General features: G+C 42.4%; 1 long non-coding RNA gene across 1 annotated transcript in view; it reads left to right on the forward strand.

Annotated features, from left to right (window-relative positions):
* LOC121926310 overlaps window positions 1–19,468 on the forward strand; it is a 29,279-nt gene extending 9,811 nt beyond the window's left edge. Inside the window, exons 2-3 of the long non-coding RNA XR_006102997.1 lie at window positions 17,886–17,951; window positions 18,817–19,468. This is a non-coding gene — a long non-coding RNA (uncharacterized LOC121926310). The remainder of the gene's footprint in view (window positions 1–17,885; window positions 17,952–18,816) is intronic.
* The last annotated feature ends 2,696 nt before the right edge of the window (window positions 19,469–22,164 follow it).

A 22,164-nucleotide genomic window follows, 5' to 3' on the forward strand; every position in this document is an offset into this window, starting at 1 on the left:
ATTTTTGGTGCTTTTTTCGGCTTTTCGCACGAAAATCGCGGCTTTTTCCCCATTTAGCGGGCCTGATGGCATTTCGGCTTGGAAGCTTTTCGGGGTACGAAAGCGGCGGCGGAACGAATTAATTTCGTAACCCGAGGCACCACTGTATTGTTACTGCCCTCGGGTTGACTTCATAGCAGCCCCTGAAAAGACACCTCCAAGACGCCCTAACTTCAATCTCTGCTGCTCAGGTTTCTGCAGATTCAGGGCTGTGGCCTCCTTGATTGAGTCCATCCATCTGGTATGCCAGCTTTGAATTTCTAGACAGAGTTAACAGTGGAGATTATGACATGCAAGATAAGGATGGGAGCAAAGTGGATGATTCCCGTTCTTATCCCGTCCATCATGTGGACCGAAGCAAAGATTATCACACACCATTGATTATCCCATTCTTCTCTCATCCGTGAGGTGTAATGGCCTGTCCTTTGGTAATTTATCAGGTCCATTACATTCACAGATGGAAGAAAAAAGGAAAATCTGTGGTGTGTGATAACTTTCCCCGATTGGTGCAAATAGGATGGCCATAAGACAGGAGCAATCCGCTTTGGCTCCCATTCTTATGCCTGTGTGATATATACTCCCATAGACACAGTAAATTTAAGCATGGGTAACCTCCCCGCTAGATTATTGTAATGTGCTCTATGTGGTATTGTCTTTGAAGAACATTCAGAAAGCTGCAAGCTTGTGCAAAATGCAGCAACTGAAATATAATATAGGGAGAATTACCAGAATGTGGGTAAAAAGTGTGCTAACTGGTAGTATTGCAACCAAGAGGCAGGTATAGGGAGCAAGAGCATTTTATCAGTGATTAGGACACATGGCAAATCTAGCTGCAGTACCTGCACCAGTTGCCCTCATTTCACACTAGGACTTGGCATTATTGTGGGCTTCCCTAAACCAGACATGATACACACAGAAGTTTTTTCTTTTGTTTTTTAAGGCCCTATGTTACTGCTGGAGGCTTGTGGAAGGCTCACTGCAAGCAACCAGGGATCCCCCAGGGCCTTATGCCATTGCAACAGGATTTTTTTGATAAGACAACATGCAACTGCTCTCTTCAATGGCACGATAGGCCATGGTGTGTCGACACACTCATAGCTCTCTCAAACTGGCACGATAACGGCAGGTGTGTGCACTCATAGGCTCTCTTCTCCATTCTTTCCCCTGTCTTTGCTCCTGGCATTTTTGAGTGTGCTGACATTGACGAGAACTGTACCACATCGCATTCTCACTCATGTGATGTCAAAGGCATGATAGTCAGTCTCGGAATGGTGAGATAAAAGTCCTAAGCTTTAAGCTATCAGGTTGACACAGAGAAACATGATTATACACAGACATTGTGTCTCTCGATGTGCTGCTCAATGTGAAATATCATTGTAGCGTCATAGCACAGAGAATACAGTTTACAGGATCATGGTTTCACCCGATGTGCTGCTTCAGATGTGAGAGTCCTGCAAAGAAAAAGGGGGAACCGGGGCAGAAAAAGTGAAAAAAAAAAAAATCATGTGTGGTCCCATTACATACGATGTGCTTTAGTGAAGAGGCATTCTTCTAAAGAATGACAAATATCAGCTTTTCTTTTTGTAATGTATACATATTTTTATATTATTCAAGCTGTGGGATGGTGTTGAATCCTATGAATAAGGAATCTGTGGATATGGAAGGCTATCTGTTATCACAATTTTCTGAAAGTTCAGCTCTGTTCTTACACAAGGATGGGCAACTATCTTGGGCCCTCCATAGAGATCCAGAGAGAATGTAGTAATTTCCGGGGAAAATTCAGATTGTGCCTCCAGTGCCACTGGTTCTACAACCATAAAGAGAGTGGAAAGTTTAATTCCCCGAAACAGGGAGTGGGATAGTGGTGGGGAGCTTCATGCATGTTTCCTTTTAGCTAGATAAGAATCAAAGGGGAGGAAACAACAAGGATGTTAGCAGTGGGAGTCTACTATAGACCCCCAAGTCGACTGAGGAATTGGATGATATCTTTCTAGAACAGATGACCACAACAGTCAGAAAAAGAAAGATGTAGTAGTGATGGGCGACTTCACTATCCTGATATTTGCTGGAAGTCAAACTCAGCAAAATCTTAGGCCTAGCAATTCCTCACTTGCCTGGAGACAAATTACATGGTCCAAAAAGGTGGAAAGAGGCAACAAGGGGGTCAGCTATTTTAGATCTGATCCTAACCAACAAGGATGACTTGGTTTAATGGGGTGCAAGTAGTGGGATCATTTAGGTGGAAGTGACCATGTTCTCTGGAGTTTGTAATACAGTTGGAAAAGGAGAAGCCAGGCATAGTCAGACACGCATCCTAGGACTTTAGGAGAGCGGATTTCAGTAAACTTAGAGAAGTATTGAGGGCGATTCCATGGTCAGAAACACTAAAGATAAAGGGAGTTCAGGACGGATGGGAGTTTCTCAAAAGAGAGATACTGAAAGGCACAATTTCAAAAGTTCCAGTGAGAAAGAAAACGGGAGGTTGTCTGAAGAAACCAGGATGGGATGACTAAGGAACGTTCAACCGAGCTAAGTTGTTGAACGGAAGATGTAGAAGAATGGAAAAAAGGGGGGAAATCACAAAAAGGAATTCAAAGAATATCAGGCATGTGTAGGGGTAAAGTCAGAAAAGCTAAAGAGCAGAATGAACTCAGGCTTGTGCTAGATGAGGTTAAGAACAATAAAAAGGGGTTTTTTGGATATGTCGCAGCAAAGGAAGGAAGAAGGAAACGGTTAGGGCCACTGCGTGGAGAAGATGGCAAAATGCTAAAAGAAGACAGAGAAAAGGCAGAATTACTCAACACCTTCTTTGCCTCAGTCTTCTCAGAAAAGGCAAAGGGTGCTCAACCTGGAGTATATGGAGCAGGTGACAGGATAGGGGCAATTTTCAGTACAGAATAAGTAAAGAGATAGTAGAGGAACACCTTATTAATCTAAATGAATTTAAGTCTCCGGGACAGATGAAACTCCATCCAAGGGTATTAAAAAGACTGGCAAATGTTAATATCGGAGCCATTGGCAATAATCTTTGAAAAACTCTGGAAACAGGAGAGATCCAGCAGAACTGGAGGAGGGCAAACGTTTGTCCCCATCTTCAAAAAAGGGGAAAAAAAAAAGGAGGATCCCAACAATTATCGTCCAGTTAGTCTGACATCATGTACTAGGAAAGATTCTGGAGCGATCATTAAACAGAGAGTCTGTGAACATCTAGAAGGCAATGCCATAATCACAAAAGTCAAACATGGGTTTCAGAGAAACAAGTCATGCCAGACAAAACCTAATCTCTTTCTTTGATAAAATTACCAGCTTGGTAGATGAAGGGATGCTGTGGATATAGTATATCTGATTTCACTTAAAGCCTTTGACAAGGTTTCCCATGACAACTTGCAAACAAGCTGGTAAAATGTGGGCTATAGCAAAGGAAACTGTTACATGGATCTGTAATTGGTTGACCGGCCGAACCCAAAGGGTGCTCAACAATGGCTCTTTCATCCTGGAGAGAAGTGACCAGTGGGGTCCCACAGGGCTCGTCCTGGGGCCCAGTGCTATTCAACATCTTTATCAATGACCTGTATGACAGATTGGGAGCATACTTATCAAATTTGCAGATGACACCAAATTAGGGGGAATAGCTAATACTCAGAGGACAGGATCAAGATTCAAAATGACCTGAATGAATAGACTAGAAAGCTGGGCAAAGCTAACAAAATGAATATCAACACGGAGAAATGTAAGGTAGTGCACTTAGGCGGAAAAGAAATGGCACAGATTAGGATGGGTGACACCTGGCTGAATGAAACGACGTGTGAAAGGATCTAGGAGTCCAAGTAGACCACAGTTGAACATGAGTGAACAGTGTGATGCGGCAGCTAAAAAGGCCAATGCTATTTTAGGCTGCATCAATAGAAGTATAGTGTCTAGATCAAGAGAAGTAATAGTGCCACTGTATTCTGCTCTGGTCAGCCCCACCTAGAATATTGTGTCCGTTCTGGGCACCACAATCGAAAGGACATTGAGAAACTGGAGCGTGTCCAAAGGAGGGCAACAAAAATGGTGAAGGGTCTGGAAACCATGCCCGATAGGAACGACTTAGGGAGCTGGGGATGTTAGCCTGGAGAAAAGAAGGTTAAGAGGTGATATGATAGCCCTGTTTAAATATTTGAAAGGATGTCATATTGAAGAGGGAGCAAGCTTGTTTCTGCTGCTCCAGAGAAGGACCCGGAACAATGGATGCAAGCTACAGGAAAAGAGATTCCCCCTGAAACATTAGGAGGAACTCCTGACAGTAAGGGCTGTTCGACAGTGAATGCACTCCCTCGGGGGTTTTGATAGAGTCTCCTTCCTTGGAGGTCTTTAAACAGAGGCTGGATGGCCATCTGTCAGGGATGCTTTGATTTGGATTTCCTGCATGGCAGGGGGTTGGACTGGATGGCCCTAGTGGTCTCTTCCAACTCTACGATTCTATGATTCTATCCTGAAAGAAACAGGTGTTTTCCCTCAGCTAATAATGCCAAAAAAGCAGTCATCTTTCCTGTGCTGACATCTCTGGGAGTGTCTGTACTCTTAAGCTTTTCCTTACACTTAATAATGGAAGGCTTTGAACAAGGAATTGCATGTAATACTATGCAAAGGACTTCATTTATTAAATTAACTAACTGGGAAAAAAAGGCACATAACGATTTCAGTTAGAAGGGCTTATAGTTTCAGTTCCCAGATCTTTCATAACTCCTTTGTCATATTTCTTTGTAAGTATTTTGTTAGCTTAGTACAGTGTGACAGTAACCTTTGCCAGTGTAACTCCATGATTTCCCCATCCTTGCTTTGCACAGCCTTAGATGTTACATGTTTAGCTATCATCCTCATTTTCTTTTTAACCACGCTGCACAATTACTGCTTTATTTCCCAGTCCACCAAAATATTTGACTACATCTATTTCTCTTTGATATCCATTTTTACCCCCTTTAACCTCTAGTTCTGTGAGCATTTCAAAGCCTTTGGGCCTATATCAAATAATTCTTTTGAACCTCAGTGTAGTTATTTTCTTTGTTATCATTTCAAAGGACCCACTCTCCCCCCTGAGTTTTTGGAAATACAGTTTTATTACTGTCCATGCTGCACTAGATTTTTTTCCAGTCCAGAAAATGCTAACATTTCTTAACTGCCTGGTTTGGGGGAGAATATTTGAGAGAGAGTCAGGTTTGCCAGTTGACTGGAGCAGAGTAGCTTGATCTTGTATATTTAACTGCAGCTGTGGAGCTATAACAATCAGCAGATTGGATTTTTCATACAATTAAGGTAAAAATACTATTTGCAAATTAAGAGCTCTTGAATGATAGCTATGGCTGCTGGTTAAAAGTTGGCAAGCCTACCACAAACCAGAGGGGGTTGGATTGTGCTATCAAAACACATTCCAAATACTTTAGGGGTTTGTCTTGACTGAATGTTTTGATTTAACATGGAAACCATTTCGGAGCTCCTTCTTGCGCCGCGGAAAGGGCACGCGACGGTGTCACTACCGCGCCGCCTCGTTTGGAGGCGGCGCGGTGGTGACGTTGTAATGGCGGCCCCCATGTGGAACGGGCACCGCCATTTTGTATGGACTGGGTCTGTACTAGGGTTAGGGGCATCAAGAAGTGACCCAGTCCGTACTATTACGCCGGTTTGTAACGGGCCAAAGAAACATAAATACACATCTTTTTACTTTTGGGATTTCAGTGACAATGCATTTCCGATATCATTTTATTTCCACAATTGCGTGTGATAACCAATTATTCTCCATTTTTGCTTTATTTGCGGGATGCTTTAAATGTGCTTTAATGCTGAAATTAGCCCCAGTGTGATAAACTCCAATGAGAATTTGAAACATGTCTTTGATAAAAAAAATGACCCTCTGGACTGGAAGCCATGACCTATTCCCTTATTCTCTATATAACCACATATCTTCTTCAACCATAGCCTTTTTCTCAGACCACATATTACATCCATAGCACCTTAGCTACTGAGGATTACACAGCAGGGTGGGGAGCGTAGCTTTCTTTTATGGATGTACTGCACTGTACCACAGCCACCTCATAATGTCAAAATTGCCATAGTAACGACTCATTTCTTATTGACTAGATGGATAAAAATTCACATAAGACAGAAACGCAGTGACTTTCAGGCACATAGCTGCAGGCTACCCCCATGGCACCTTTTATATATGCTGTCCCCACCTGGCAACCCCACTCCCCCCCCCCCCCAGAACGGAGGAATGGTTTTGTTAAGTGACCTGCCACCTAATTTGGAACTTGATTGGCTCATGTTACATTCAAAAAAAGTGGCTAAAATGATTTGTGAAATTTGTTTTTCTGTCCATTGAACAAATCCCTCATTCTTCATTTGGAACCAAAATGGAGATCAAGGACAGAGGACTCAGTAAGCAAGCAACTGTTCCATCATTTCTGTTTTCATGGACTTTTTCTCCTGTCAAGATAAAAGATGAAAGAAGTGGTGGGAAAATGCAAGGAGAGTTACATGTGGAAGATGGCCACATCTCTGGAGAAGGGATGGGAAAAGCCGTCAGTTTTGTTTACTCCCACATCCAAATGTTGTAAATGTTCTTTTTCTCCTGAATGTATTATTTGTGAATTGTGGCAACTTCTTGGAAAACTAACTGAAACAAATCCCCTCTGTTTTATTGTGGAACCAGATGTAATTTCAGGACTCTCTGGTCCAGAACACCCTGCAGAAACAATCCCGTTTGAGACAGCTTTAACTGCCCTGGCTCAATGCTAGGGAATTCTGGGAACTGTAATTTTATGATGCATTTAAGGTTTCTCTGTTAGAGAGCTATGGTGCCACAAGCGATCTCAAACTGCATGATTTCTGCGGTGTGCTTTGGACCCCTGAAACTTCATTTGGTGCTGAACACTGATGCATGTTATAGCTATAAGCTTTATTGGTGATAAATGATGAAAGTGGGTAGTATCCGGCAGACTAATATTCCAGCCCTTTTGCTGATAGGGCCCATCACCCCCTCACAGCCAATGGTAGAATTGGGCCCCTAAACATTTCTACACAGGCTATCCCTGACCAGCAACCCAATTCCCCATGGCTGGCTATGGGGCTGGAGTACTGCCTCATTCAAAGCAAGGCCAATGGAAGATGGACTCCCAAAGGCTATATAAAGAAGAAGCAAACAAAGGAAATCAAAGTGTGCTAGTATGACTTATCTCTCCCCTCCATAGGTGTGAAAACATGTTAATAACAGAGGAAGATTCAGTCTCCCAGTCTGTCCCCAGCCTTGATATCTTTTCCCAGTCTCAAACAGCCACGCTAATGTTAAAAATAAATAAATAAATAAATGTCAAACTCATTCATACTAATTAATCTATACCACTGGCCATAATGCTAACAAGACTCCAAAGTCCATCTACCTAGTGGCAGAAGCCCAACTCACTACACACAGAGAGGCAATTTGTACTGGCCAAATTCAGGAGTAGTACTATTCTCAGCATGTACCTGTTGTGATGGGGAAAAGATTGTGTATTTGCTCTCTGACCCTTGCTGTTCCCACCTCCCTTGATCCATTACCAGCTCTAAGAGCTTCCACTAAGGAGCCACTGCTACTTCTTTGTGGAATGAAGGTGTTGGTGCTGCCTTTCCTACTGTTCATGAGGGTTTCTACCCTGGAAGTGGCTTTTCTCCATCTTGTCTCTCCTGGTGCTCTGCTGCTTAGAGACAGGAAGGGATTAGGCATGGGGATTAGGAACCCTAGTGAAAAGCCGGACCCTTTCTACTGTGGCTGTTGAAATACCTCGTGGTTGTTCCATTTATCTTTCCCTTATCACATGGCAGAGGAAAGTGTTGTCCTCCCATGCTTAATTCATTTTATTAGCATGAATGGGGGGAAGATTATAACACCCCTGCATGCTTATCCTGTTCTTCTATCATCTATAAACAGTAATGGACCTGTCATTGGGTATTATCATGGATGTGAGAACTGGACAGTGAAGAAAGCCGATAAGAAGAAAATAAGTGCATTTGAGATTTGGTGCTGGAGAAGAGAGCTGAGGATAACACGGGCGGGTTACAGACGGGCAAAAAGGGGTGTGTTCATGACGTCATGAAGGTGTAGCCGTTAGACGGCCCTTACCTGAATGCCGTCATGAACGCGCTGCCTGCATGCCCCAAGTGGGAAGAAGTGGCATTAAAAAGGTGCCGCTTTTTTCCGCTTCTTTTTGATAAGCGGCGTACGTGCGCATCTCTGTATATAAGCTGCTGCACCGGTATGCCAGAATTGTTACGCCGCTAATTTAAGTTGCCAATTTAAAAGCTCCGTGTCTGCTGCGTTGCATAATGAGTCGGGGTCCTGGAACATGCGCAGTTTGCACCGAGGCTCTAATTAGAGCGTCAGATGCCATGCAGATGTGGAAGCTGCAGCACAGCTGCACTCTATTTTAATGCTCGTAACCCTAACCCTAGAGCAACATGTATGCATGCGCTGCTAGAATTGTGGAAAGTTTGGAATTTAAAGTGAACCCCTACAAACATTCCTGCACCATTTTCACCTAACAATAAAAAAACGCTAAAACTTTAAATATTTACATATATAAAAGGGAGGTGATGGGGGATGGCAGGGGGACAGCAGTGGCAGCGGTGGTAGCGGCGACAGCTGTGGCTGTGCATTGCAGATTCAGCAAGAGCACAGGGACCAAAGGAGAGGAGGCATCCATGATGCCGGTGAGACTGGCAATGTGCAAGTGGACAAGGATGCCAACACCAGCTGATCACCAGCTGGCAGGAGGCCACCTTTGTTCTTGGGTAGGGCAGGGGAAAAAGTTTAAAGGGGCCTGGGCACTTTAAATGTGCCCATACGCTTTCTGCCGCCGGTGCTGGCCGGCAAAAGAAAAAAAAGCCGCATTTTTGGCTGCCCGTGCGGAAGCTGCCTCTCTCTTTGCAGCGTCCTGCAAGGCGGTGGTATGGAAGCTGCGGGTAAGAAACGGCCCCAGGTGAGGCGTCTTCACTACCCCCAGTGTGGAAGCCCCATCCACCTTAGCCATGCCCCCAGGGTGGGCGGTCTGGAGGCTCCGTATTCAGGGGAAGACACCTTCAAGACGTCTTCCCCTGCCCATCTGTAACCCGCCCTGGTGAGCCAAAAAAAAAGACAAACCAATGAATCCTTGAACAGAGCAAGCTGAGCGCTCCCTGGAAGAAAGATTACCAAACTGAGGCTGTCATACTTTGGCCATGTCATGAGAAGACATGACTCATTAGAAAAGACAATAATGCTAGGAAAGGTAGAGGGCAGTAGAAAGAAAGGAAGGCTGCATACTAGATGGATCAAGTCAATCAGAGAGGTCATGGGCATGAATTTGCATGACCTAAGAAGAGCAGTGGAGGATAGGGGTTCTTGGAAGTGTGTCATCCACAGAGTTGCCATGAGTCGGGGATGACATGAGGACTGCTAACAACAACAACAACAACAACAAGCTGTTCCAGCAGTGACTGATGGGGAACACCTTGGGAGGACAACATGAGTCTTACCAGGTGGATTTGAGTGTCAACCTCTCCAGTAAATTTGGCCTGGTTAGTTCACCCGTCAAGCTAGCTAATATCCTGACTGGTTTTCTGGCAGCCCCTGCTTTTCTACAATCCTTGAAAAAGCCCAGGTCAGATACGGAGAGGCAAGGGAGACTGGTGATGGGGACATATGAGAACCACAGTGAGAATGAGCCTTAATTCCCCCCCCCCCCCCGAAGCAGTCATATGGCCAGAAGGAGGTGGGGCCGGCCTGCACAGATGTCTTTCCAACAACACCTGAACTGAGAATAGCAACATCTTCAAAATGCAAGCTTTTGACTAACATCATCATTTTTGATCTCCTGTATAATTTCTAACATCATTTCTAACACCTTTGCCTGAATAATAATCCAGGGGAGCTTCAAAAGCTTGCAACATGTATTTTGTGCATTTTGGTTGGCCAATAAAGGTAGCACTGTTTTGCGGATTTTTGATGTTTTTGTACCTGACCTGGGTATACAACTAATTTTTAACTGTTCTTTCAACTGGAATCAGCAACATGTCCATACTGTTGAAATAGGTGTTTCCCGCCAGATTATTCTACTCTTGGATACTTGCCCACATTAAAATGTAATTATTGTTACTGCATTTGTTCATTTTTGGAGTGACTTTGAGCCCACTTTATAATAATCATGGACTTATCAGCAGCTTGTCTGGTGTGACTCATGGAAACAACCTAAGCACATACTCCAGCTTACAATGCCAACTGGGCTGTGTAAATTGATCCTTCTGCCATCAAGGCTGTGGTGTAGACACCTTTCTAAATTACATTAGAGGTATTTAGGATTTCACTGAGTCATAGAGCAGGTATAGTAGAACTCTTTGCTTTTTTTTCCTTCAAAAAACTAAAAGGCACAATGTGCTCAACCTTTTGTACAAAATACATTTCAGCAATGCAAGGTATCTCTGGATTGGTCTGCAGAAACACAGCAACTAATCTTACTAAAGTGTCAGAAGAAGGCAGCTCATACAAAAATAACCAATTAAACTGCAACCTTTTATACATACTTCCTCCATGAACATTATCTTTAACTGAGGCAAAAACCAAGTATTTTATTGATTCCTGTGCTTTCTTTTGAAATATGGCTTTATAGCACTTAGTGGAACATTATGAAATAGTCCTAAAGCAAAAGTCATGTGGTGGATGTGGAGGAATACAAAGTACTTTCATGCATGTTGAAAGAAAAGGATTGCTTTGTTCTTAAACCCCCCTTCCCATTTTTCAAAGTGTTACTTTTTACAGAATTGGCTGTAAAAGGAAGAACGCTATCCCTGAACAATTTAAGTCAATAGTATAGGAATCCAGAAATTATACAAAAAAAGTGTAAATCATGTAAAAGTTGTATTCTGTGTGTTGATGTTTTAAAAAAATTTCACCAGCTATAACAAGATAGCAGTCAAAGACAAAATTACTGAGGTTTTTTTTTAAAGAGAGAAATTATCTGTCTAGAAAGCCGTGTCAGCTACACCTTGATCTCAAACAAGCACTGCAAACATACGCTCTCGTCACTCTGGCTCCTTGCACAGATCATGTCAAAAGGCTGGTAGTATCTGGATTCTGCCCAACTCAGACCATGGTGGGGGGGGGGGGGGGGTTGAGATGTTGCAGAAGTACCACCCTACTTCTTTAGAAGACCTCACAGAACCTGCAGCACATCAAATGCACCCCACAGAGCTCAGTTGCAGTCGTGCCATGTAATGAGCTCTCAAATGATCTGATTGACTCTATCCTGAAACCTGTCTAAATCCTAGCAATCATCCTCATCACATGGATCTTCAGCAGGAAACTAAGAAATGCTGGAAGACAGCATGCTTGACAACCTTGGCCCCATTCAGAAAACACAGATAAAGCTCCATTATTCCACTTTAACTGCTCTGGTTCCATCCTGGGATTGGCAGGCTAAGGAAGGGCATTTAGAAATCTCACCTAGGGCACTCTTTGTGCCTCACCAGATTATCAGTCCCAGGATTCCATAGAATGGACTTGTTGTTGTTAATCGCTTCAAGTGGATCCCAGCTCATGGCAACCCTGTGATCGAGACATCTCCAACACTCCCTATCCTCCACTGCTCTGCTTAAGTCCTGTAAATTCATACCTATGACCTCCCTAGTAGAGTTTATCCATCAAGTGTGCAGTATTTCTCTCTTTCTACATTCCTCCATCTTCCTAACATTGTTGTCTTTCCCAATGAGTCATGCCTTCTCATGATTTGGCCAAAGTATGAAAGTCAAAGTACGACTGATCATCCTGGCTTCTAGGGAGATTTCAGGCTTGATCTGTTCAAGAAACCATCTGTTTGTCCTTTGGGTTGTCCATGGTATTCTCAGCACACTTCTTCAGCACTACATCTCAAATGAATTGATTTTCCTCTTACCCACTTTCTTCACTGTCCAACTCTCACATCCGTACATGCTATGGGGAATAGAGTGGCTAGTACAGTTCTGACTTTAGTGCTCAGATGTATATCTTTACTCTTTAGGATCTTTTCTAATTCTCCCATACAATGCTATAATTGTGTACAGTCCGTCCTCGCCTTACTCTGGGGATCCGTTCCAGATCCCTCCGCGTAAGGCGAATTCCGCCTATGCTCGAGCCCCATTGAAAACAATGGGGCTCGTGCATGTCGGCGCGGCGGCGTGCGGGGCACAATGGGCACGTGCGCCCATTCAATTGAATGGGACGCGCCACCTCTTCCGCCCCGCGCACGCCCCGCGGCTTGAGCGCGTATGCTCAAGGCCGCGTAAGGCACGCCCGCATATGGTGCGGGTGCGCTGTAGTATAATGGGCCACAGGAGTCTTTATTGCCAGGGTTCTACTTAGGAGGAGACAGATTCTCAGGACACAAGATCTACTTGAGAGGTGGCAAAAGACTACAAATTGGAAGCAACAAAAAAACCTGGAAGAAGAGGTTCAAACTGTATCTATAAAGCCTTCATGAAAAGGAGAAAGGGAGTTGGAGGGGGGAAATCTAGCTGTACTTTTTGTTTGTTCACTGAAAACAAATTCTTCAGACAACCTAAGAGACAGGTATATACATGGATGTCACCCAATAGGCAACAGAGAAATCAAATAAACTACAAAATCAGAAAACCTTCATTCTTTCTGCAGAAACAAGACCAGGATCAGACTGTGGCACAGACCATCAACTGATGATATTAAAATTGAGAGTAAAGCTAAAGAAGAACACTAAATCAATCACTGTACTAAAACACAAGCTGAAGAACATCCCTGTAGAAAGATAATGTAAATATAGACAAGATGGGGACAATACTCCAAAGAACTACTGTATTGTATATACTCATGTATATGTCTAGAAATTTAGGTTAAAAAATCGACCCCAAAAACCTAAGTCGACTTATCCATGGGTCAATGTAAGTACTGTTATTTAATTCACACACACACACACACACACCCATCCATCCATCCATCCATCCATCCATCCATCCATCCATCCATCCATCCCTGGTGAAAGGCAAGAATATAATCTGTCCTCGAAGCACTGATCCCCATTACTCTCTCATCCATTCAGCCTTAAGAGTGAGCTACTGTGATTTTGTAGATTCTTTGACATTGTTTTCTTTTGCTTCATCTTTTAGATCCTTTGTTGCATGCCCCTAAGTTTTACCCTCGACTTATCCATGGGTCATACCAAAATCCATAACTTCCCCCCAATGCACTGTCCAAAAGACAAATAAATGGATATTAGAGCAAATCAAGCTCTCCCTAGAAGCCAAGATGCTTAAACTGAGATGGTCATACTTTGGACATGTCATCAGAGGACACAAACCACTAGGAAGATAATAATGCTTGGTAAAGTACAGGCAGTAGGAATAGAGTAAGACTAATTGATTTCTATTTTAGCATGAATATTCATGGATACTTTCATGGATACCAGTCTACTTCTTCAGATGCAATACAGAGTGATATTAAAGCCTTGGGTTATTAAGCATATTAATAAAGTTGTATGTGTGGGATAGAACATAATAGGATTCAGAAAGATGCAAGTAATGACCCTTGTCTTAAAGGTTCAAAGGGCTGTGTGAGTTGATATAGGTCTTTCAGATCTTTGCAGTGGTCAGTTAGAACTGACATGGGAAACAAACAGATAGGCTTACAAGAAGTCAATTCATTTGAGGTCAGACTCAAAATTGTTTTTGAGGTTCCTTCTTTGAGGTCCCATTCCAACCCTTTTTGTACAGCTCCTTATCACTCCTCAGTATTTGACAAGCGTGGAGAACTAGCAGTGTTTCTTTATATAAAGTAAACTTATTTCACTAACTCATTTTTCTGGGACCAAGCTTCCTTTCTCTCTCATTCTTTTAAATTGATCATTGCCTTAATAGAGCATAAATCCATTGACTTAAGTGCAATTATTTTGTATTTGCACTGGCATGCTCAAACTCTGGTTCTGACCATGCATTAATTAATGGAGCTACAAGTGAAAAAAGTTGATAATGTCATTGACGCATTAGCAAACAGTGTTGTCCAACATTTTATTTGCAAAGTATATACACAAAAGGATTAAAATAATTGCCAATTTTTTCTCACCTGATAGCAGTAATGAGGCCAGGTGTTTGGAGCAACATAGGAGGTTTAGAATGGGAACAGAAACGGGGCTATGCAACTCTTAACATGTTGCATGTGTAGGGTGGCCAGACATCCTCCTTTTCCAGGACATGTCCTACATTTCGTTATTTTGTCCAGGTGGAATTCCAAAATGTCCTCCATTTTGAGCATGCCTAGGAAGCATGAGTTTATATTTCTCTGAGTGTTTTTAGCTTTTATTTTGTAACGTTCTACATTTTTATTGAATGTCCTACGTTTTGTGGTGCCTTGTCCTCCTTTGTGGTTATGACATCTGGTCATCCAGTGTGTGTGCCAAATCCTCACCCTTCTTTCTTCAGTAAAATGAAGGATGATTGTGAATAAACAGATCTGTATGATCAGGAACACTTCTCTAATCACTAGAGATGTAATATTTTTGGAGAGTTTAAAACCTTGTGGGAGATTTTTTCCCCTCACTGTTTCCAGAAAAAAAAAAATAACTAGTAATTTTCAGGAAAAGGAGGAGGATCTATGTTAGAACCTTTTATAAATTTAAAGTCATGCTGTTGTTGTAGAAACATATATATGCTTGGTTTGGCACTATTGCCATGTTTGGTATATTAAAAGTCTAGTTTTTTTCAGACACTAATTTCTAATTACTATAGTATCAAACAGATGTGAAGCGCTTGTTTCCATTTTAAATAAATGAGAAAAAGAAAGTAAGACCAGGAATTGCAATGATCTGATAATGTACATAGTCTTACATAAAAGTCTTCCTGTTGCATAGTTTTTAGAAATAATTTTGAAGCAATCAGGACATGATCAACTTGTCTTAAATATTTTATGCATCATTCTAAAAGGAGAGAAATTCATAATATTTCCCCCAATTTTTCCAGGGGGGAAAAAGTCTTAGGGGAATTAAAAAAAAGGGGGGGGGGGTTTTTTCCTGGGGTTTTCCCAATTTTTTTTTGGGGGGGGCCTTCACATTTCTAGAGAGCTATCATGATGTAGTGGTTTGAACATTGTAATATGACTCAAACAGCTTGGAGTGGCCTCTGGACACTACAGCCCCAATGGAGACATGACTAGTGTGGCATTGCAGCAACTGTACGCCACACTCCTGAAGCCAGTTGCTCCCACAGTCTGAAAGGGACTGCAGGCAATGAGCATTTTTTCCCATTCCTTTTGCAGCTGGGTTTGGGCCATGTTAGCTGGCCTCGGCGTGGCTTCAGGTTGATCTGGGGACGTACGTCATCTGCACGCCACACCCCTGGATTGGCCTGAAGGTAGTGCGTTTTGCCCTTCTGTTTCGGGCCTCTGTAAACCAGGATCTGACTACCTGCTCAGCCATGGAAATCCACTGGGTGACCTTGGGCAGGTCACACTCTCCCAGTCTCTGAGGAAGGCAAAAGCAACCTTTTGTTCCTCTGAGCAAATCTTGCCAACAAAACCTTATGGTAGGGTCGCCATAAGCTGGAAACGACTTGGAAGCACACAACAACAACAACAACTTCACATTTCTAATTGGGGCCCCAATTTTATCAAGGTCCCAAGCAGCAAGGAATATTTTATTGACTCAAACTATGCTGAAGGCAGGGAAAGCCCCTATTTAGATTTCACCATCCCATATACCAGGAATGGAGAATGAAAAGCTGTCTCTAGGAGTACACAGAGACATGGGGAGAGTGGGGCCAGCATTCTCATCTCCTTCTCTGTTCCCAAATTCTGCTCTCATTCTTCTGAAAGCCTGAAGAGGTTGAGGGTTCAGAACAAGACATCAAAAGCAGCATTACTATACCCAATAGGCATAACTTTTCAAAGCTGAAGGATACTACCTTTTCCTATGTGTCACGTTTGTAAGGAAGAAGGGATAAAAAGTTGAAAGGAAATAAAGTTTCCTTGAAATTTTCACCTAAAATAATTTTTAAAGTCAACACAGGGCATTCTCAGGCAAACAATCTGAAAAAAGATCAAGAGTCTTTGTAAATGTAATTATTTTCTTAGAAAGTTTTCTGAGTGTCCATAATTGAACAAGGAGTATATTATGGAGATGGAGAGGAAAGGATAGATGGATTGTTGCTAATGGACAGGTAACCTGGGAAAATACAGTTGGGCAAAGTTCCTATACTGGCCAGAAAACACAGAAGTCCATGCCACTGGCAATGTAGAACAGTTGCCTTGGGCATTCGATTTATGAAACAACAGTAAACTATAAATTAACAATTAATTAATTTGTATTATATTTTTATTGGGAGTAAGGAGACCCTGGTGGATTTCCTATAACGGGCCTTGAGGACCATGCACCTTAATTTTGAGGAGATAGTAGAGTGAAGTGTTAATTTTTATGTTGTTGGAGGTAGCAAAATGTCTGGGGGCCCCAGGCTAGGGAGCTTTTCAAAATGTGTATTTCAAATTACTGACTTTCTGCAAGACAGTACAGAGATTTCCTAGAATAAAACTGTACTACACATCACTTTCTGACAGGACTGCTGATTCATGGGATGAGTCGAAAAATATCTGCCTGAAGGAGATCTGATAAATCCAGCACAGGAGACTTGATAGGAGGACCTATTTATTTGTCTTTTTAGCAGTCCACAGTATCTGTACAAATCTTATCCAGCACTACATTTCAAATGAGTTCATTCTCTTCCTATCAGCTTTCTTCACTATCCAGCTTTCGCAACCGTACAGCATAGACAATCCTGGCTTGTGGTATACTTTTCCTCGCAGACTAAACTTGGTGTGTTTTACACAGAAAGCATGTGGTCTACCACTGAACTACATGGCCCTGGATCATTCTGCAACTTTAGACAGAGAAACACCACAAAATGACCTTGCTCTCAGAGGAAACAGATTGGAGGGAAGCCTGTCTAGAAGGGCCAGCCCTCTTGTTTGGTAAAATGAAGCAGCTGATGGTGTTAAAGAGAGGGAATAGCAGTGATGGTTTGGGAGACAAGGCTGTATGTGTGCCAGCCTGCTGTCCTAAGGTACAACAATGGATGCTGTTCCATCACCAATTGTAAAAACAGATATGATTTCTAGTCCTATAGGTTTCTATAAATGGAATGGAAGGGGGAATTGTCATCTTGTCTGTTGCCTCAGGCTGCAGCCCCTGGCACCCAGGACTTCACCAAAGCCCACAATGATTTAATTAAGGTATTCAGGACATAGTCTTCCCACTCAAGTAACCCTAATGCACTTCAGCACAACAGTAATGACTACATTTTCCAGGGTTGGCCTTAGGCATTTTGCTGTCTGAGACAGGACCAAATGGCACCCCTACACACACACACACACACACACACACACACACACACACACACACACGTATATGCACATATGTCAAGATGGCTAGGACAGCCAAGTTATCTTGGCACTTGAGGCAGAAAATCTTACAAATGTCTCTCCACCTTCCTGGCAGTAAAATCACAATCACAATGTTAGGTAGCTAAGTTTCATGTTGCCCCAAATATGCTGCCTGAGGCAACTGTCTCACCTTGCCTAGTAGTAGGATTGGCCCTAGCCTTATATCACACACACACACACACACACACGTCACACTGTTTAGCCAAATCATTGTTCTTATTTCCACAGGAATCAAGGCTGCAAGAGCAGCCACTTACTTAGTGCCACCCAGTGATTTCATGATATGATGTCCTACTTCACAAACACAATTCTCTTTACCATCTCTCATCCATCCTTCTTTTTTCTTCTCTACAATGTCTTTTTTCCCTCTTAGGGCAAAGGACAGATATTATCTTCCAGTCAAAATTCTTATAAGGAAACATGTTCAAGCTTAGCAATTGTGAGTTGACACTGAAATACAGTTGACATGAATTTTCTCTACCAAATGTTGGGATATTGCCAAGTGTTAATAGTACCATTCTGGCTCAATAATGAAAACCTTAAGCTGCTATTTTCCTGCTAGTTCCTTTGTTTATAATTTTAATCTCCTTGTATGTGTGATTTCTGTGGGATGCAAGATTATATTAATGTTATATTATATTAAGAAGCTAGATATAGCATTAACTGGTAAATAATCAGAGCTTGGAAAAGTTGCTTTTTTAGACTACAGTTTCCAGAATCACTTAGCCTGCTAGTGGGGGGATTCTGGGATTGTAGTCCAAAACTGGAACTTTCCTTAGCTCTATGATAATATTGGATTCTCAGTTCTTCTGTTTGATTCCACAATGAAATATAACAGAGGTGTTTAACACAAGGAGGGTGTTCCCATGCAGAAATGGGATTTAAAACAGGGAAATCCCTCAAAAGTGGGATCATTTTCATATGATGTTGCACATGACGTTGCATTTTAATATGTACATAAAGTGGAAAAATCCCACAAAAGTGGGATCGTTTTCACATGACGTCGTGGGCATTGAGCATTAATACAAAAATAAACCATACATAATAATAAATGTGCTTTTTACTTTCGGGATTCATGTCAGGGTAAACACAGGACTGGGAATCAACATGTTAACTGTTGAAAAGTTTAACTCTGACAAGAGAAAAAAACAAATAACAGGCCAGAGCAGGACCCTTCAAATGTTGTTGAACTTCAACCCCCATAAGGCTTGTCTTCACTGGCAAGAATGCTCCAGGCTGCTCCTGGTATATTCTGTCCCAGAATTCCCAACAAATTCCCCCCATTAGTTGTGCTCTCTCCACAGTGTCAATAGGCGTCTGCCTTACCATGCAATCCCAGTTCATCATCCCGCACCGCCACTGAAGTCACAATGAGGTCATGCTATCGATACTGGGCACCTTGGTCTGACCTCAGGTGGTCTGCGGGGACCACATGGGAAGGCAGCTGCCTGCCACCACTACAGAAAAAGCTGAACACCTGGAGCAAAAGGTAAAATTTTTAAATATGGGTTAAGGGGAGGAAAAGTTGAATTAGGTGCAACTGTCATATAGACAGTCTGTGCCCGATTCTGGGGTTTGGCTCTGCATCATGTAAACAGCACAAAGCAAGCCTGGGAGGAATTCAGAGTGTTGACAAGCCCTTATTCTTGGTCAGAGTAGGAATCATGCAAAATGCAGCCCAGCAACACTTTGAGATGCTTGGGAAACATTATTTCCCACTCCTGCTGTATTGTATCAGTTCTTTTGCTTGTTTTGTTTTTAGTTTACCATGATTTGGGATTTTGCCTCCATACCGTTTTATAGAATTTATTCATTGGCCAGTTAAATCCATGCTGCTTCCTTTGGCATGCTGGCTTTGGGGATATGTAGCCTCCAAAGTAGCTTTTCCATGCACTCCCTGAGCTGGCACATGGAAACAGATACTTCCTTGTTATTGGCTGGGAATTTTGCAAATTGTAGTCCATAAAGGGTTTATTTCCCAAACTATATTGGCAGAGGTGGTGATGTTATTAGCAAGTAAAGGGCAGATCTAGATCAACTTAAATCTATTCAGAGGTCTCGTACCCCCATATATTTGATCTTATTGCATCCTTGCGGCTCACCTCTGCAACTGCCCTTTCTCTTCCCCATAATTGGGACTGAACATCATCATTGGGGAGCCGATTCTACTTAACAGGCTCTCTGCACAGTTTTAAACTTCAGAAAGTGGAGGTTTGAAATGGAGTGGACAATCTGTTGGTCTTTTCTTGTCCTACATTCAACTTGCTTCACACTCAAGTTTTTAGCTGTCTATGAAATAATTCACACATTTTGATGGGTTTTTTAGATTTGCACTGCATGAAATCCTACCATCTGTACTGGAGAAATTTAATTGGTATAGTTATTTCCAGTATGGAAAGGATTGGTTATATTTGCCTGCCCTGCAGTTCTCAACAGAGGTGGCAGCCTAATTCAGCACCACAAATGTGGCTACTATATAGGGATTCAAACCAGAGTTTTGAAAGACATAAGGACCCAAATCCCCTGCTTGGGTAGGTGAATATGTCAGTTTTGCTTTTTCTAACACTGAGCTATTTTTGAATCTCTCATCTTTTCCACTGCTTTATGAATGTCAGCATTGTGAATTCTGAAACATTATTCAAAAAAGAGAGAACAAAATGAACAATTTCCACCTGTTCCTCATTCTAAATTATTTACGTCACCACAGCAGAGAAGGTCACTGAAGTAGAGCTTGGACAAGATATTCTATGGACTGTGACTCCAGAATGTCCCACTAAAAATGGCGCAAAGAGATTTGGGACTTAACAGTACAAACCAGCTACAAGAAAAGAGATTCCAGCTCAACTTAGGAGGAACTTCCTATAGTAAGAGCTGTTTGACAGTGGAACGCACCCCTCAGAGTGTAGTGGATTTCCTCCTTGGAGGTCTTTAAGGCAAGGCTGGATGGCCATCTGTCAGGAATGCTTTGATGTGAGTTCCTGCATGCAGGGGGTTGGACTGGGTGGCCAGTGGTCTCTTCCAACTCTATGATTCTATGATCTTTTTGAGTTGTAGTGCCCAGAATGGACACAGTAATCCAGATGGGGTCTGACCAAAGCAGAATAGAGTGGTACTGTTACTTCCCTTGATCTAGACACTATACTTCTGTTGATGCAAACTAGAATTGCACTGGCCTTTTTAGCTGCTGCATTGCACTGTTGACTTGTGTTCAACCTGTGGTCTAGTAGGATTCCTAGATTACTTTCACATGCACTGTGTCAAGCCAGGTGCCCCCATCCATAATCTAGCATTTTATTTTATTTTATTTTTGCTTAAGTGAGTACATTTCCCCTGTTGGGTTGTTAAAGACTGCCAAAATAAAGCGCTTCGGGTCTCTTTGGAGGTATGCTATTTAAATGATGCATGGGTCCTAAGAGTCCAGAGGTCGCGCACAAAGCCACACTCCATTCCTAAGCACTGGAGTGCAGCTTGGTGCAGCTTCCAGATCTTAGATGCATGCATCATTTAAACAGCATACCTCCAAAGAGACCCGAAGCGCTTTATTTTGGCAGTCGTAACAGGCCTTAGTTAGTTTTGGCTGAGCTTTCTAATCCATTAAGTCATTTTGAATTTTGATACTCTTCTGGGTGTATACTCCTTCTAATTGGTGTCACTGCAGATTTGATAAGAATGGTCTCTTTCTTTTCATCCAAGTTGTTAATTAAGATTTGAATAGCACGGGGCCCAGGACAGAACCCGTGGGACCCCACTGGTCACTTCTCTCCTCCGGATGAAAAGGAGCCATTGTTGAGGACCCTTTGGGTTCAGCTGGTGAACCAATTACAAATCCACTTAACAGTTGCATTATCTAGCCCATATTTTACTAGCTTGTTGGCAAGAATGTCATGAGGGACCTTATTAAAGACCTTACTGAAATCAAGATATGTTATATCCACAGGATTCCTTTCATTTACCAAGCTGGTAATTTGATCAAAAAAAGAGATCACATTGGTCTGGCATAACTTGTTTCTCAGAAACCCATGCTGACATTTTGTGATTATGGCATTCCCTTCTAAAATGTCCACAGTCTGTTTAATTATCTGCTCTAAAATCTTTCCTGGTATTGATGTCAGACTAACTGGGCAATAGTTGTTGGGATCCTCTTTTTTTCCCTTTTTGAAGATGGGGACAATGTTTGCCTTCCTCCAGTCTGCTGGGACTTCTCCTGTTTTCCAGGAATTCTCGATGATTACTGCCAGTGGCTCTGAGATTACTTCTGCCAGTTCTTTTAATACCCTTGGATGTAGTTCATCTGGTCTTGGAGATTAAATTCATTTAGATCAGTGGTTCTCAGCCTTTGGGCCTCCAGATGTATTGGACTTCAATTCCCAGAAGTCCCAGTCAGTATACTCATTGTTCAGGAATTGTTGGAGTTGAAGTCTCAAAAATCTAGAGGACCAAAGGTTGAGGACCACCGATTTAGATTAACCAGGTATTCTTGTACTATCTCTTTATTTATTCTGTACTGCATTTCCCCTTTTGTATCTTCTGCTTTATTTTCCTCCGGTTGAGTACCCTTTTCCTTTTCTAGAAGACTGAGGCAAAGAATGTGTTGAGTCGTTCTGCCTTTTTTCTGTTCCCCATTAGCATTTTGCCCTTTTCTCAATGCAGTG

This window comes from Sceloporus undulatus, chromosome 3 (assembly GCF_019175285.1).
Source record: "Sceloporus undulatus isolate JIND9_A2432 ecotype Alabama chromosome 3, SceUnd_v1.1, whole genome shotgun sequence".
Taxonomy (NCBI): Eukaryota; Metazoa; Chordata; class Lepidosauria; order Squamata; family Phrynosomatidae; genus Sceloporus; species Sceloporus undulatus.